This window comes from Panthera pardus, unplaced genomic scaffold (assembly GCF_024362965.1).
Source record: "Panthera pardus isolate Hobbes unplaced genomic scaffold, ASM2436296v1 HiC_scaffold_357, whole genome shotgun sequence".
Classification (NCBI taxonomy): domain Eukaryota; kingdom Metazoa; phylum Chordata; class Mammalia; order Carnivora; family Felidae; genus Panthera; species Panthera pardus.
In genome coordinates, this window is record NW_026526940.1 from 26792 (window position 1) to 43357 (window position 16566).

The 16566-nt window shown below is 44.1% G+C and overlaps 2 long non-coding RNA genes across 2 annotated transcripts; both read left to right on the forward strand.

Moving 5' to 3' along the window:
• The first annotated feature begins 353 nt into the window (after positions 1–353).
• On the forward strand, positions 354–1048 carry LOC128774647 (uncharacterized). The gene is made up of 2 exons (XR_008419077.1): positions 354–791; positions 938–1048. It is a non-coding gene; the product is annotated as an uncharacterized LOC128774647 (long non-coding RNA).
• A 7280-nt stretch (positions 1049–8328) lies between these two features.
• Positions 8329–14658, forward strand: LOC109260894 (uncharacterized). Its single transcript, XR_002077191.2, has 2 exons — positions 8329–8570; positions 13362–14658. It is a non-coding gene; the product is annotated as an uncharacterized LOC109260894 (long non-coding RNA).
• The last annotated feature ends 1908 nt before the right edge of the window (positions 14659–16566 follow it).

The window sequence follows — 16566 nt, forward strand, 5'->3', positions numbered from 1 at the left end:
AAGAGTTTCTCTTTGGTCATGACATATTAATATAAGAGAGAGCATCCTAATGTATTGCCAGGCTCTCCATGAGCCCTTTGAGGGCAGGCCTACACTTTGGCAATTCTCCCTGAATAGACTTTGTCTTAGCACCCAAAGCAGCTTACTTCAATCTTAATCAGGGCCTCATGGGAACTGATGTGGTAGAGACTTGCTTTGGTATTGGCCAGGAATTCAGCATCTTTTTTCTTGAGATTGTATTTGCATACATCCACTGTCTGTTGCTATCTCAAGACAGAGAAGACAATTTTGTCATTGAAAGAGGTCAAGAGAAGGTGAGATAAAGTGGCCCCAAATGGACAGGATACTGATGAGGCATGATCCTAACAAGAACAAAAAGGGGAGCCACACAGTCTAAAGGAGAGAGTCAGAGACCAAAGTTTGTCCTTGGAAATAATTGATGGGTTTTGGCTTGCTCTATCTGCAAGAGTGATCCTCTTGTAAACAATGACACTTGCATTTTGACCTTTGCATTTTTTTTAGGTTCTCTGATATCCAGAAAGATGTCCTATCAGCAGCAGCAGCAATAGTGCAAGCAGCCCTGCCAACGACCTCTTGTGCTCCCACCTCCCAAGTGCCCAACGCCATGCCCACCGCCGAAGTGCCCAGTGCCATGCCCACCTCCAAAGTTTCCACCTCAACTCTGCCAGCAGCAGTGTCCCCCTGTGCAGCCACCACCGTGCCAGCAGAAGTGACCACCCAGAAGCAGTAAGAGCAAAAGCCATCAAGACCATCGTGCAAACAAATCACAGGTCTCCCCCATGCTCCAGCAGCACATCTTCTCTCCGAAGCCTGCCCTGGTGGCAGATGGCATTCTCTGAATCTCTACTCTGCTCTTCCTGGGCTGAGGTTTGCCATAGAAGAGACTTAATCCTGAAGTTGTTCTCTTTCCTCTTAGGGTCAGGCTCCTCTCTGAATTAGGACCACTCTCCCCCAGAGCCCCAGGAAAAGCATCAGGAACAAGTCTACCTTTCTTAAAATACAGCCTTTCTTCGATCTGTGCCTAAGACCTGGGCAAGGATTATTTTCTTTTCCTTTCTTCTTCTTTTTTTTTTTTGGGGGGGGGGAGTGGGGGGATTTGGATAAATAAAACTTTACTTCTCCTTCCCTAATAAAGCATTGTTGATGATGGAACATAAGTGTCTTTCTTCTTTTTTTTTTTCTTATTCTGAATTTTATTAACTACATCTTGCAGCCTTTGTATAAGCCACAGAAGTTGGTGTGCCAATGAAACAAACTTAATTGCCAATCCTAATAAAATATAAAAATCAAAAAGATTATTTGGGTTGTATTTGTTACAAGCATCTAGATTGAAAATACCGTATTTTCTTTTTTTTTTCTTTTTTTTTTTAATATATGAAATTTACTGTCAAATTGGTTTCCATACAACACCCAGTGCTCATCCCAAAAGGTGCCCTCCTCAATACCCATCACCCTCCCTCCCCTCCCTCCCCCCATCAACCCTCAGTTTGTTCTCAGTTTTTAACAGTCTCTTATGCTTTGGCTCTCTCCCACTCTAACCTCCTTTTTTTTTTTTTTTTCCTTCCCCTCCCCCATGGGTTTCTGTTACGTTTCTCAGGATCCACATAAGAGTGAAACCATATGGTATCTGTCTTTCTCTGTATGGCTTATTTCACTTAGCATCACACTCTCCAGTTCCATCCACATTGCTACAAAAGGCCACATTTCATTTTTTCTCATTGCCACGTAGTATTCCATTGTGTATATAAACCACAATTTCTTTATCCATTCATCAGTTGATGGACATTTAGGCTCTTTCCATAATTTGGCTATTGTTGAGAGTGCTGCTCTAAACATTGGGGTACAAGTGCCCCTATGCATCAGTACTCCTGTATCCCTTGGATAAATTCCTAGCAGTGCTATTGCTGGGTCATAGGGTAGGTCTATTTTTAATTTTCTGAGGAACCTCCACACTGCTTTCCAGAGCGGCTGCACCAATTTGCATTCCCACCAACAGTGCAAGAGGGTTCCCGTTTCTCCACATCCTCTCCAGCATCTATAGTCTCCTGATTTGTTCATTTTGGCCACTCTGACTGGCATGAGGTGATATCTGAGTGTGGTTTTGATTTGTATTTCCCTGATGAGGAGCGACGTTGAACATCTTTTCATGTGCCTGTTGGCCATCCGGATGTCTTCTCTAGAAAAGTGTCTATTCATGTTTTCTGCCCATTTCTTCACTGGGTTATTTGTTTTTTGGGTGTGGAGTTTGATGAGCTCTTTATAGATTTTGGATACTAGCCCTTTGTCCGATATGTCAGTTGCAAATATCTTTTCCCATTCCGAAGTTGGTTGCCTTTTAGTTTTGTTGGTTGTTTCCTTTGCTGTGCAGAAGCTTTTTATCTTCATAAGGTCCCAGTAATTCACTTTTGCTTTTAATTCCCTTGCCTTTGGGGATGTGCCGAGTAAGAGATTGCTACGGTGAGGTCAGAGAGGTCTTTTCCTGCTTTCTCCTCTAAGGTTTTGATGGTTTCCTGTCTCACATTCAGGTCCTTTATCCATTTTGAGTTTATTTTTGTGAATGGTGTGAGAAAGTGGTCTAGTTTCAACCTTCTGCATGTTGCTGTCCAGTTCTCCCAGCACCCTTTGTTAAAGAGACTGTCTTTTTTCCATTGGATGTTCTTTCCTGCTTTGTCAAAGATGAGTTGGCCATACGTTTGTGGGTCTAGTCCTGGGGTTTCTATTCTATTCCATTGGTCTATGTGTCTGTTTTTGTGCCAATACCATGCTGTCTTGATGATCACAGCTTTGTGGTAGAGGCTAAAGTCTGGGATTGTGATGCCTCCTGCTTTGGTCTTCTTCTTCAAAATTACTTTGGCTATTCGGGGCCTTTTGTGGTTCCATATGAATTTTAGGATTGCTTGTTCTAGTTTTGAGAAGAATGCTGGTGCAATTTTGATTGGGATTGCATTGAATGTGTAGATAGCTTTGGGTAGTATTGACATTTTGACAATATTTATTCTTCCAATCCATGAGCAGGGAATGTCTTTCCATTTCTTTATATCTTCTTCAATTACCTGCATAAGCTTTCTATAGTTTTCAGCATACAGATCTTTTACATCTTTGGTTAGATTTATTCCTAGGTATTTTATGCTTCTTGGTGCAATTGTGAATGGGATCAGTTTCTTTATTTGTCTTTCTGTTGCTTCATTGTTAGTGTATAAGAATGCAACTGATTTCTGTACATTGATTTTGTATCCTGCAACTTTGCTGAATTCATGTATCAGTTCTAGCAGACTTTTGGTGGAGTCTATCGGATTTTCCATGTATAATATCATGTCATCTGCAAAAAGCGAAAGCTTGACTTCATCTTTGCCAATTTTGATGCCTTTGATTTCCTTTTGTTGTCTGATTGCTGATGCTAGAACTTCCAGCACTATGTTAAACAACAGCGGTGAGAGTGGGCATCCCTGTCGTGTTCCTGATCTCAGGGAAAAAGCTCTCAGTTTTTCCCCGTTGAGGATGATGTTAGCTGTGGGCTTTTCATAAATGGCTTTTATGATCTTTAAGTATGTTCCTTCTATCCCGACTTTCTCCAGGGTTTTTATTAAGAAAGGGTGCTGGATTTTGTCAAAGGCCTTTTCTGCATTGATTGACAGGATCATATGGTTCTTCTCTTTTTTTTTGTTAATGTGATGTATCACGTTGATCGATTTGCGAATGTTGAACCAGCCCTGCATCCCAGGAATGAATCCCACTTGATCATGGTGAATAATTCTTTTTATATGCTGTTGAATTCGATTTGCTAGTATCTTATTGAGAATTTTTGCATCCATATTCATCAGGGATATTGGCCTGTAGTTCTCTTTTTTTACTGGGTCTCTGTCTGGTTTAGGAATCAAAGTAATACTGGCTTCATAGAATGAGTCTGGAAGTTTTCCTTCCCTTTCTATTTCTTGGAATAGCTTGAGAAGGATAGGTATTATCTCTGCTTTAAACGTCTGGTAGAACTCCCCTGGGAAGGCATCTGGTCCTGGACTCTTATTTGTTGGGAGATGTTTGATAACCGATTCAATTTCTTCGCTGGTTATGGGTCTGTTCAAGCTTTCTATTTCCTCCTGATTGAGTTTTGGAAGAGTGTGGGTGTTTAGGAATTTGTCCATTTCTTCCAGGTTGTCCAATTTGTTGGCATATAATTTTTTATAGTATTCCCTGATAATTGCTTGTATCTCTGAGGGATTGGTTGTAATCATTCCATTTTCATTCATGATTTTATCTATTTGGGTCTTCTCCCTTTTCTTTTTGAGAAGCCTGGCTAGAGGTTTGTCAATTTTGTTTATTTTTTCAAAAAACCAACTCTTGGTTTCGTTGATCTGCTCTACAGTTTTTTTAGATTCTATATTGTTTATTTCTGCTCTGATCTTTATTATTTCTCTTCTTCTGCTGGGTTTAGGCTGCCTTTGCTGTTCTGCTTCTATTTCCTTTAGGTGTGCTGTTAGATTTTGTATTTGGGATTTTTCTTGTTTCTTGAGATAGGCCTGGATTGCAATGTATTTTCCTCTCAGGACTGCCTTCGCTGCGTCCCAAAGCGTTTGGAGTGTTGTATTTTCATTTTCGTTTGTTTCCATATATTTTTTAATTTCTTCTCTACTTGCCTGGTTGACCCACTCATTCGTTAGTAGGGTGTTCTTTAACCTCCATGCTTTTGGAGGTTTTCCAGACTTTTTCCTGTGGTTGATTTCAAGCTTCATAGCATTGTGGTCTGAAAGTATGCATGGTATAATTCCAATTCTTGTAAACTTATGAAGGGCTGTTTTGTGACCCAGTATATGATCTATCTTGGAGAATGTTCCATGTGCACTCGAGAAGAAAGTATATTCTGTTGCTTTGGGATGCAGAGTTCTAAATATATCTGTCAAGTCCATCTGATCCAACGTATCATTCAGGGCCCTTGTTTCTTTATTGACTGTGTGTCTAGATGATCTATCCATTTCTGTAAGTGGGGTGTTAAAGTCCCCTGCAATGACCACATTCTTATCAATAAGGTTGCTTATGTTTATGAGTAATTGTTTTATATATCTGGGGGCTCCGGTATTCAGCGCATAGACATTTATAATCGTTAGCTCTTCCTTATGGATAGACCCTGTAATTATTATATAATGCCCTTCTTCATCTCTTGTTACAGCCTTTAACTTAAAGTCTAGTTTGTCTGATATAAGTATGGCTACTCCAGCTTTCTTTTGGCTTCCAGTAGCATGATAAATAGTTCTCCATCCCCTCACTCTCAATCTAAAGGTGTCCTCAGATCTAAAATGAGTCTCTTGTAGACAGCAAATAGATGGGTCTTGTTTTTTTATCCATTCTGATACCCTATGTCTTTTGGTTGGCGCATTTAATCCATTTACATTCAGTGTTATTATAGAAAGATACGGGTTTAGAGTCATTGTGATGTCTGTATGTTTTATGCTTGTAGTGATGTCTCTGATACTTTGTCTCACAGGATCCCCCTTAGGATCTCTTGTAGGGCTGGTTTCGTGGTGACAAATTCCTTCAGTTTTTGTTTGTTTGGGAAGACCTTTATCTCTCCTTCTATTCTAAATGACAGACTTGCTGGATAAAGGATTCTCGGCTGCATATTTTTTCTGTTTAGCACACTGAAGATATCGTGCCAAGCCTTTCTGGCCTGCCAAGTTTCAAAAGAGAGATCAGTCACGAGTCTTATAGGTCTCCCTTTATATGTGAGGGCACGTTTATCCCTTGCTGCTTTCAGAATTTTCTCTTTATCCTTGTATTTTGCCAGTTTCACTATGATATGTCGTGCAGAAGATCGATTCAAGTTACGTCTGAAGGAAGTTCTCTGTGCCTCTTGGATTTCAATGCCTTTTTCCTTCCCCAGTTCAGGGAAGTTCTCAGCTATAATTTCTTCAAGTACCCCTTCAGCACCTTTCCCTCTCTCTTCCTCCTCTGGGATACCAATTATGCGTATATTATTTCTTTTTAGTGTATCACTTAGTTCTCTAATTTTTCCCTCATACTCCTGGATTTTTTTATCTCTCTTTCTCTCAGCTTCCTCTTTTTCCATAACTTTATCTTCTAGTTCACCTATTCTCTCCTCTGCCTCTTCAATCCGAGCTGTCGTCGTTTCCATTTTGTTATGCATTTCGTTTAAAGCGCTTTTCAGCTCCTCGTGACTGTTCCTTAGTCCCTTGATCTCTGTGGCAAGAGATTCTCTGCTGTCCTGTATACTGTTTTCAAGCCCAGCGATTAATTTTATGACTATTATTCTAAATTCACTTTCTGTTATATTATTTAAATCCTTTTTGATCAGTTCATTAGCTGTTGTTATTTCCTGGAGATTCTTCTGAGGGGAATTCTTCCGTTTGGTCATTTTGGATAGTCCCTGGAGTGGTGAGGATCTGCAGGGCACTTCCCCTGTGCTGTGGTGTATAACTGGAATTGGTGGGCGGGGCCGCAGTCTGACCTGATGTCTGCCCCCAGCCCACCGCTGGGGCCACAGTCAGACTGGTGTGTGCCTTCTCTTCCCCTTTCCTAGGGGCGGGATTCCCTGTGGGTTGGCGTGGCCCGTCTGGGCTACTTGCACACTGCCAGGCTTGTGGTGCTGGGATCTGGCGTATTAGCTGGGGTGGGTAGGCAAGGTGCACGGGGGCAGGAGGGGCAGGCTTAGCTCGCTTCTCCTTAGGTGATCCACTTCAGGAGGGAGTCAGATCCGCTGCCGGAGGTTTGGCTCCGCAGAAGCACAGAGTTGGGTGTTTGCGCCGAGCGAGCAAGTTCCCCGGCAGGAACTGGTTCTCTTTGGGATTTTGGCTGGGGGATGGGCGGGGGAGATGGCGCTGGCGAGCGCCTTTGTTCCCCACCAAGCTGAGGTCTGCCGTCTGGGGGCTCAGCAGCTCTCCCTCCCTTTGTCCTCCAGCCTTCCCGCTTTCTGAGCAGAGCTGTTAACTTCTGACCTCCCAGATGCTAAGTCACGCTTGCTGTCGGAACACAGTCCCTCCGGCCCCTCCGCTTTTGCCAGCCAGACTCGGGGGCTCTGCTTGGCCTGCGAGCCGCCCCTCCGCCCCGGCTCCCTCCCGCCAGTCCGTGGAGCGCGCACCGCCTCGCCGCCCTTCCTACCCTCTTCCGTGGGCCTCTCCTCTGCGCTTGGCTCTGGAGACACCATTCTGCTAATCCTCTGGTGGTTTTCTGGGTTATTTAGGCAGGTGTAGGTGGAATCTAAGTGATCAGCAGGACGCGCGGTGAGCCCAGCGTCCTCCTACGCCGCCATCTTCCCTCTCTCCAAGTGTCTTTCTTCTTTAATCTTGGTTGTTAACTGTATCAGATTAGTGGGAAATTGTTTTCATTTGGTTTTTCTGTCAGGAATTAACCACTGAATTCTAAAGGATACAGTCACAGTTAATCGTGTTTGATTTGAAACGTGTCTGTTTAGGTTGAGTAAAGAAATAAGTTTGTTTGTGTGCTTGTTTGTTTTAATTAGGCCAAATGCCAGCTCTGCTACTTACAAGTGATGTGTTCTTTCTTTGCTAGAAAATGACATCTTCAGCTCAGGGTTGTCTAAGAATCTACCCATTTGTTCGGTCATCCAAAATATGTACTTTCACAGGAAAACATATTAAATACATGTACCCATAAAGTGTGTACTTTATGCCTGGCTTCCTGCTGTGCAAGGGGTATACAGTGGTGGGCAAAATACCAACACTTTGTCTTTGTGGAGCTTAAATGATGTGGGAAGGAAAAGTTAATGAACAAATGAATATAAATCAGTGTATCATATCAGGTAGTAATAAATGTGCTTGAGAATAGTTATTAAGTGGATTTGGAGGACAAAGAACAATGGGCAAGGGAGGTGGGGTCTGCTAGTCTCAGAGCCCTGAGTGAAATAAGTGAGCCATGGGAATAGGAGGAGTAGGTCCATCCAAGCAGAGGGAAGAGTAAGGAAGATGTGTGGTCATAGGACATCAACGTGGCCAGTGGCTGCATTAGAACGAGTGGGAGGGAGCATGGACGAAATGAAGATAGTGAGAGAGTCACAGGCCAGATCACGCAGGGGCTTGTTGAACTCGGTAAACATTTGGGACTTTGTTCAAGTATTATGGGAATAGTACGCACTAAATTTTATGCCTACGAAATTCTCCTCTATCATATACCATTGCTTGTGCTACATAAGCTTGCTTATGTAGCATATCCTAAGAGAATAAATTATGCTTGCAACATTTTGCCTTGAAAAGGTATTGGGTTATTTATTTGTTGGTTTGTTTATAAAGCTTATTCATAAAGTTTATTATTTATTTTCAGAGAGAGAGAGAGAGAGAGAGAGAGAGAGAGAGAGAACCCCAAGCAGGCTCCATGCTCACCACGGAGCCTGAGCGGAGCTTGATCTCATGACCATGAGATCATGGCCTGAGCTGATATCAAGAGTTGGATGCTTCACCGACTGAGCCACCGAGGCATCCCAATATTTGGTTATTAAAAGGTTTGGATAAAAAGATTTAAATATCAAAGAGTTAAGTTTTAAAGTTCATTGGCAAACATGGAAGTTTCTTTCTAACTGCTAACAGGTAAGACGTTTGTCAATTGTCCCACCTTGAAAGGAAATTTAACCAGTTCATCTTCAGTATTAAATCTATGGTTTCTCATGGCTCACAGAGCTGTTCCTGCTGAGGACCATATGGCCAGGGGATGCTGGAGTGTAGAGGTACATGAGTCTACGTGAAATGCTCCAAGTTGTGGGGTTTTGAAGGTAGATGAGACCACCACCGGACGCTGATAGTTACTTTGTATTGTTGAGGCTCACATCTAACTTTCTTTTAATCACCGCATCAAATGGGATAATGTGTGTCATGTGTCCGGCATAGTTCCTGCACACGGGACTTTCAACCAGGAGCAGTTCCCATTTTATAATCAATGTCAGTGTTAGAGCAAGCACCTAGTTAGGCTTTACCAGGATGCATGCCGTCCAGCAAAGCAGGAGTCAGAGCCTGTTATCAGGAACCTCAGCAGCCTGTCCTGGCAGCACCCCACATACAAGGACACCAGAAACCGGGCCAAATCAGACAGGCCTGCGACAAAGGAGGCCAGAGACCCTGACATAAGGGAGGAAAGGCTTGAAAACTTGCCCCCCTCCCCCAAATCTCCCCCCCCAGGTAGTGAGCAGCCCATCCCCTAGTTAACTACTGTCAAACTCTGGGGTGCACAGGTCTCCCTTGACCTGCCCACTCTCCCATCTCTGGAGTGCACCTTCTCTCCCAGAAGCTCTTCACTTGCACCGCTCAGCTCAACCACTGTCTGTGAATTCTTTTCAGGGATGAGACTAAGACCCTCCGGTGACATACCCAGGGACAGGCCTCAGGGCCTGGAAGTCTCCCCAGTCTACCCGGCAGCATCAGCCTATGACCTGAGTGAGGACGATAGGGAGTCAGTGTTAACACAGGGAACAGGGTTTCTCACATTTCTACCCCTAACCCCTCACTCCCATGCCCCCCAGGACCTGCTCTCAACATCCATACCGTGGGTTGCCCACGCTCTGCCACCTCGACACTGCTGTTCTGAGCTCTGCTGCCGTGGGGTCCCCCACAGATTCTTTCTCAAGTCAGAGAAGCAGTGGGGGAAGATGGAAGGGTTCCTGTAAGTACAGAGATCCTCTCGCCTCATTTTTTCCAACGTACTCTTCTGAATCTCACAATCAGGTGCAAAAAAAAACCTTGATTTTATTTTTTTTAATTTGAAGTATAGTTGACACACAATGTTACATAGGTTTTCAGGTATACAACATAGTGATGAGAGAAGGGATTTCCTTCCAAGCCCACAGGACTGTGTATAAACTCTGTTCAAACCGCAATCCTGACTTAAGACCACTAGGCTGGCTTCGTGCACGTGCTTGGTTCATGCATAGCCTCAGGGTAAACCATCTTGTCCTTGAGATATGAATCAATGCCCCTGTTTCCTGGGGAACTCGGGATTTCTGCCCATGTGCTAATCTATATCTTTTCCCCTTTTACAAGATGTAAGAAAGTATATAACCCTGCAAAAGTGTTCGCTCCTCAAATCACTTTCTTCCCTATGAAGGTTGTGTTTCCTGGGCAGCTGTACAAACTCGGGCTCAAATAAAACTCTTTCTTACTTGAGGAGATTCTAAAAGGTTTGTTCAATTTGCATTGATACCGGAGACTCAACAACTCCTCTACCTGTTATGCTCAGCTCACAAGTGTGGTTGTGGTCTGTCACCACGCATGTGGCCCCACTGCAGCGGCTAGCCACCAGTGTGGTTGTGGTCTGTCACCACGCGTCCAGCCCCACTGCAGTGCCATCCACTAGACTCCCTTGGCTGTGCTTTTCCTCCCTGTGACTTACTCATTCCAGAACTGGAAGAACGGGACCACCCTGCTCCCCTCACCCACTTTTCCCTTCCCCCTAGTGCCCTCCCCTCTGTCAACCACCAGTTGTCTGTCTTTTGGGGTCTGTTTTTTGCTTTGTTTGCTCACTTGATTTGTTTTTGAGAGTCCACACAAGGTTGAAATCTGTGTTTCTTTGGGTTCTCCCCTGAAATCAGTACCTTGAGTTGTCTGACTTTCCAGTGTTTTTGTTCTTTTGTTAATTTTTTAATGTTTATTTATGTATTTTGAGACAGAGAGAAAGCCAGTGGGGAAGGGAGAGAGAGAATCCCAAGCAGGCTCTGCCCTGTCAGCACAGAGCCAGATGCAGGGCTCAGTCTCTCAGACCATGACATCATGACCTGAGTGGAAACCAAGAGTCAGAGGCTTAACCTACTGAGCCGTCACCCAGGCACCCCAATGTGTGTCGATAAGTATAAATGAAAACCTCTCCTGGAAAACATGTGGGAAAATTGTACAGTTAAAGGGAAAGGATGTAACAATTAACATTCCTACTTATTTCCAACTGATGCATTTGCTTTCTAGCATTGACCATGGTTACTCAGATTGTTTTAACAACACTCCTTCACCTAGGTGCAGAGTTGATCAAAGCCCTCCTGAAAGCTACTGGAGGGTGTGAGAACAGCTTTGTGGGTACATTGTAGTCTTTGGGAGATCCCACTCCCCCATCTCTTCCGTTTATTCCCTCCTATTCCTTTTCTTTATTTTCTGCTTTATCGCACTGCCTGGGACTTCCAGTATGATGTTAATACAAGTGGCCAAAGAGGAAAACTTTGCCTTGTTCCTGATCCCAGGGGGGAAGCAGTCCGATTTTCACCTTTAAAACATGATGTTAGCTGTATTTCAAAGATGACTTTTATCAAGTTGAGAAAGTTACCTTTGATTCCTAGTTTGTTGAGAATGCTTTTTAATTTACAAATGGATGTTGACTTTCACCAGATGTCTCTTTCTCCTTATATCGTGGTGATTTTGTGTTTTTGTTCTTTAGTTTACTCCTATGATGAGCTCCATGGATTGGTTTGTAAATGTCAAGCCAGCCTTTGGCCACCGGGATGGATCCCACTGAGGCATGCTGTATTACACTTTTACACATCGGTGATTTTCACTTGCTAATATTTGTTGAGAAATTTTGCATCTTTGTTCAGGAGAGATATTGGCCAGTTTTTCCCTGTAATGTCTTTGTTTTTGTTATGAGGACAGTACTGGCTTTGTAAGAATGAGTTGGAGGGTATGCTCTCCTTTTCTTTTCTTCCAAAGATGTTGTGTAGAATTGATTTATTTTTCTAAATGTGTGGTAAAATCTGACAATGAACCTGTCTGTGCCTGGACTGCCATTGTTGCAAGGGTTTTAGCTGTTTTAGCTACATATTCAATTTCTTTGGTTGACATAGTGTAACTCAGGTTATCTATGTCTTCTTGGACAAGGTTAGATGATTTATTTCATTCGGTGAACTGGTCCATTCATTTACGTTATTGCACTTATGGGCATGGATTTATTTGTATTACTACCTAATTATCTTTCAAAAGCCTGTGGGGTCTGCACTGAGGGGAAGTGCTACAGATTAAATGTTTGTGTCTCCTCCCCCCCCCCCCACACACACACCCCAAATTCAGATATTGGAATCCAAACCCTCAATGTGATGGTATTAGGAAGGGGGCCTTAGGTGAGTGATTAGGTCATGAATGAGATCAGTGCCCTTGTACAACAGACCCTGGAGAGTCCCCTCACCCCTTCCACCATGGGAGGACACAGAGAGAAGACAGCAGTCTAGCGGCACTAGGAAGTGGCCTCCCACCAGACACCAACTCTGCCGGCACCTGGATCTTGGACGTCCCCACCTCCAGAACTGTGAGAACTAAATATTTGCTGTTCAAGCCACTCTGTCTGTGGTATTTTTGTCACAGCAACCTTCGATGACTAAGGCAGGAAGTATGTTTGAGTAATGTCTGAGAATGAGCATGGAGATATGACCAGTTTGCTAGGCTCTAAGAGGCAAATTTTCTATTGGCTCTACACAAAACTGAATGACAAAGGGGGCCAACCAGTTCTGTAATGTGGAAGGCTCTAAGGAAGGGGACAAGGATGAGGTGATACTATCCTCAGCCAGGAGGAAAAATCTTTTGGACCAGTTAGCGACTTGCCCACATTTTTCAGCGGCTACCGTGAACTGAAACTCTCAGATGGGGTACATCTACAAGTGAGTCGTAAAGAGCGTGTAGGACAAACCACTGTGGGAATTACAGGAGAAGTTCACTGTGGTTGGGAAATGACTGCCCGGTACAGGCCAGTCTTGTGATGCTCTGCCTTTGTTGAAGGGACAACAAGGTCCCATAAAGGGCACCCTGCCATTCCACCGCCGTCCTTTTTTTTTTTTTTTTTTTTTTAATTTCTTATGATATTTGACCTATGTCGCATATCAGGTGAGTCTGATTTCCTGAAGGTCGTGCCTGTTTTGGAGGATTACAGTGGGAAAACAAACAAACAAACAACTGTTGTTACCCACTGATATATGCTTGATTTCTTTACTTCAACGTGGGGCAGAAGTTGCCAGCATGGAGGTGCTGTTAATGGCATTCTTATTTTAGCATTTTCGGGGACTACATTCAAATGTATATGGAAAACACCTACGGGGCAATGTTGAATTGAGAGAAACTGAGGAAGGGGAATTCTCTGCTGGCTGTGTCTATGCTAACAGGAGAATCTCCCGCTGCAGTTGCAAGGGTTCTGGATGTATGTGTAGGCCTCTTGAAGGCAGAATCCCAGCCTGGCAATTATCCCTCTGAACCACAGGCGGGTATACCATCATTTTGTTCCTTATGATGATGAGCCTGTTTAGGAATTGCTTGTGTGGGCTTAGCCAGGATTGCAGCAACTTGGTCTTTCCTTCTCAACGTGGCAGTGTGTCCATTCACCCTTTTTTTTTTTTTTTTTTTTTTTTTTTTTTTTTGATGCTAAAGGACAGAGGCACTTCTCTCTCTGGAAAGAGGCATGTGAAATGATCGACCTCGGCAGAGAAGCCCACGGAGGTGCCAATACCAGGATAAGGGGAAGAGCGGGGAAGTAGAGAAAAGGACCGATTCGGTGGCAGGAGTTCAGAGCACGTGCTTGGTGAGGGAGAGATCGTGTTGAAGCGCATTAGCACCGTGGATTATTAGGTAAGCAAAGGAATCCCACGTAAACGTTGTCACACGGTGCCTTCAGGTTCCTGGGCACCTAGGAAAGAAGTCCTACTAGCGGCAGCAATGCAAACAGCCCTGCCAGCCACCGGCCGTGAGTCCACCTGACTGCCCTGAGCCTTGCTCACCAGTGAAGCGCCTAGGACCACGTCTATTAGCACAGCGCCCTAGGCCACACCCACCACCAGAGTGTCCTGCGCTGTGCCTGTTGGGGAACATCAGCAAAAAGCCGTGACTGCCGCTTGACCCGGGCTTTCGGAGGCTCCTCACCCCATCCCCTGTCCCGGGAACCGGGTCCTGCCTTCCTTTCCTGCCCCCAAAGGCTGCTCGGAGGACTCAGCCTTGAGATGCCACGCGGTGTTGAGAACACCCGCCCGGAAGCCGGTCAAGGCCTCCCTGCAGGTGAACTTTCAGGGGCTGGGACCATCCATCCCTCTTGCTGCGGCTGCACACAAGCCTCTTATGCAAGTCCCTTTTACTTGTTCTAAGGGCCACCTACCAACCGGAGTGGCCTGCCTGTCCCTTAGATCGTTCCCTGCCCTCCCAGGAAGGGCCGCTTCCAGGTTACACCGCAGAGGGTCCTGTAGGGTTACCCACCACCAACGTGCCCACCAACCAAGTGTTCCCCTCAGCCATGCAGCAGTGTCCTGCCGTGTGGCCACCTCAACCCTGCCAGCTCGGCTGCCCACCTGGGTCGCGGCGCCTGGGTTCTTTGGGGAGCCTTCCTCGGACTCAGCGCTGTCTTCTCTTCTCCAAATGCCCCTGGGGGAACAACCGGCTTTTCCTTCAGCTTCAGCTTGCTCTGCCTGGGAGGACACGGGGCATGAGAGAGGCTGGATGATTGCAGCTTTTCTCCTGCTTTTTGGAGTCGGCTTCTCTTTCCTGGAGGCGGCGAGCACGTAGCATCCCTAGTGCGCTGGCTTCTTAGAGCCCGGAAACCCAGAGCAGCGGGATCTAGCTCAGCTCTGTCCTGTGGCCACGGGTGTCTTGTCTCCCTGTGCTGTGCACACCCTGGGCCCTACTCCCATCCCCAGGCTGCCATGTTTCATTAATAAAACACATTTCTGTGGGACACAGATCCTCGCTTCTGCTTCTTTGTAGTCTCTTTGTCGGTTATATCCAATCACAATACAGTTAGTCTCCTCCTCTCCCCTTCTCCCACTCTCAAGTGCTCTTTAAATTCAAAATTTCATCCTCAAGGTGAGCTGGATTGAGTGTGACAAGACGCTTTCTGCTGTTGGAATCTATTCTGCTGTGTTACTTAGTCCCTCTGAGATTGAGCTTTGTCGTCCCTCAAATCGGGAAAAAAACAAAACCAAACAACCCAAACACCTTTCTTTCACGGAGTTTTAGAAATCTACCAAATTGTAAGAAAAATTACATAGTGGTCGAAATGATGCAATGTTTAATATTTAGAAATTGTTTATCATCTTATCACTTGGGAAACATTAGTACATCTATTTATTTTGGTATATGTGTATCCATGGACATCTATCTATCCAAAGGAAATAAACCCATTATTTCTAAGAGATAGGTGTTCTCCTATGTTCCTTGTAGCATTCATTATTCACGAGAGCCGAGGTACAGAAACAAGCTGACTATGGCAGAGGACTGGGTAAAGAAAATGTATATGTAATCCAATACTATTCCAGCTTTAAAGAGGAGGAAATCCTGCACTCTGTGACAACATGGATGAGACTTATTTTTGCTGCAATGCTAAGCGAAGTAAGCTAATAGAGAAAGATAAATACTGCATGATATCACTAACATGTGGAATTAAAAAAAAAAAGACTTTTTTATACCCATGGTAACAGAAAGTAGAAGAGTGGTTGCAAGGGCCTGGGGAGTGGGGGAATAGGTAAAAGCGTCTGGTAAAAGAGACGCTGGTAAAAGAGAGTCTGGTAAAAGCGTCCAACATTTCAGTTATAAGGTTGAGTAAAGCCTAAGGATCTAGTGTGTAACATGGTGACTCTAGCTGAAACACTATATTGTATCATTGGAATTTGATAAGAGAGTAAGCAAAAATTAAATATGTGAGGGGAGAGATGTGTTAATTAACTTGATTGGGAGAATCCTTTCACAATGTACATGTGTATCAAACCCTCAAGGTCTTGCAGCTGGACTGGGAATTAAATTGAGAAGAGTCAAATAATTAGGGGAAAAAAAGAAGCCACAGTTTTCTTACAGGAGCACAGAGGCCCAGGAAGGAAATTGAGACCCAAACAAATGACTGATGCAGGCAGTTTTTATACCTTTTAGACAAAGAGACAATAAATCTGTGAGGCATTGACAGGACAAAGAAAACTTAATGTTGGGAGCTTCAATTCATTAAGGGATTCTAAACAGATTTTGGGCCGGGGTGGTAGATTAGTAAAAAAGTAACAAGGGTTGTTATACAGCCTCCTCTGCCCTAAATTTCCCACCTCTGGTGATAAGGGTGTCTCCTTGTCTCCTGCTACAGGGAGGGTACCTTTCTCATGGGGGATGTATTCCTTCTCTCAGGGGGGAGGGTCTGAATGTCCTTCCTACATAGGCTCTCTCTAAAGTGACTTTTAGTTAAAATAATCAGTATGCCCAAGAGGCACATTTTGGGGTGGTCTTCCCTTGGCCCCTACAGTTTATAGACAGAATTTATTTTTATATCATTGTCCACTTGTATATCATGATGAATTCACTTATTAATTCTAATTTATTTCATTGTAGATTATTTTGGATGTTCTACATGCCCCATTAGGTGATCTGTGAATAACAATGCTTTTATCAGTTCCTTTCCAGTCCTTATGTCTTTTCTTCTTGATGCTTGTTTGTTTGACTATTTATTTTGCCTATTTGCACTGGCCAGAATTTCTAGTCAATGTTGAAGAAGTTGTGATATTGGGTATTTCTGCCTCATTCTTAAGCTCAGAGGGAAAATGTTTGTCATGTCACAATTGCATAGGGTTTACTAAACAGACCTTCTTCATCAGGTTAAATGTTATTCCTTCTA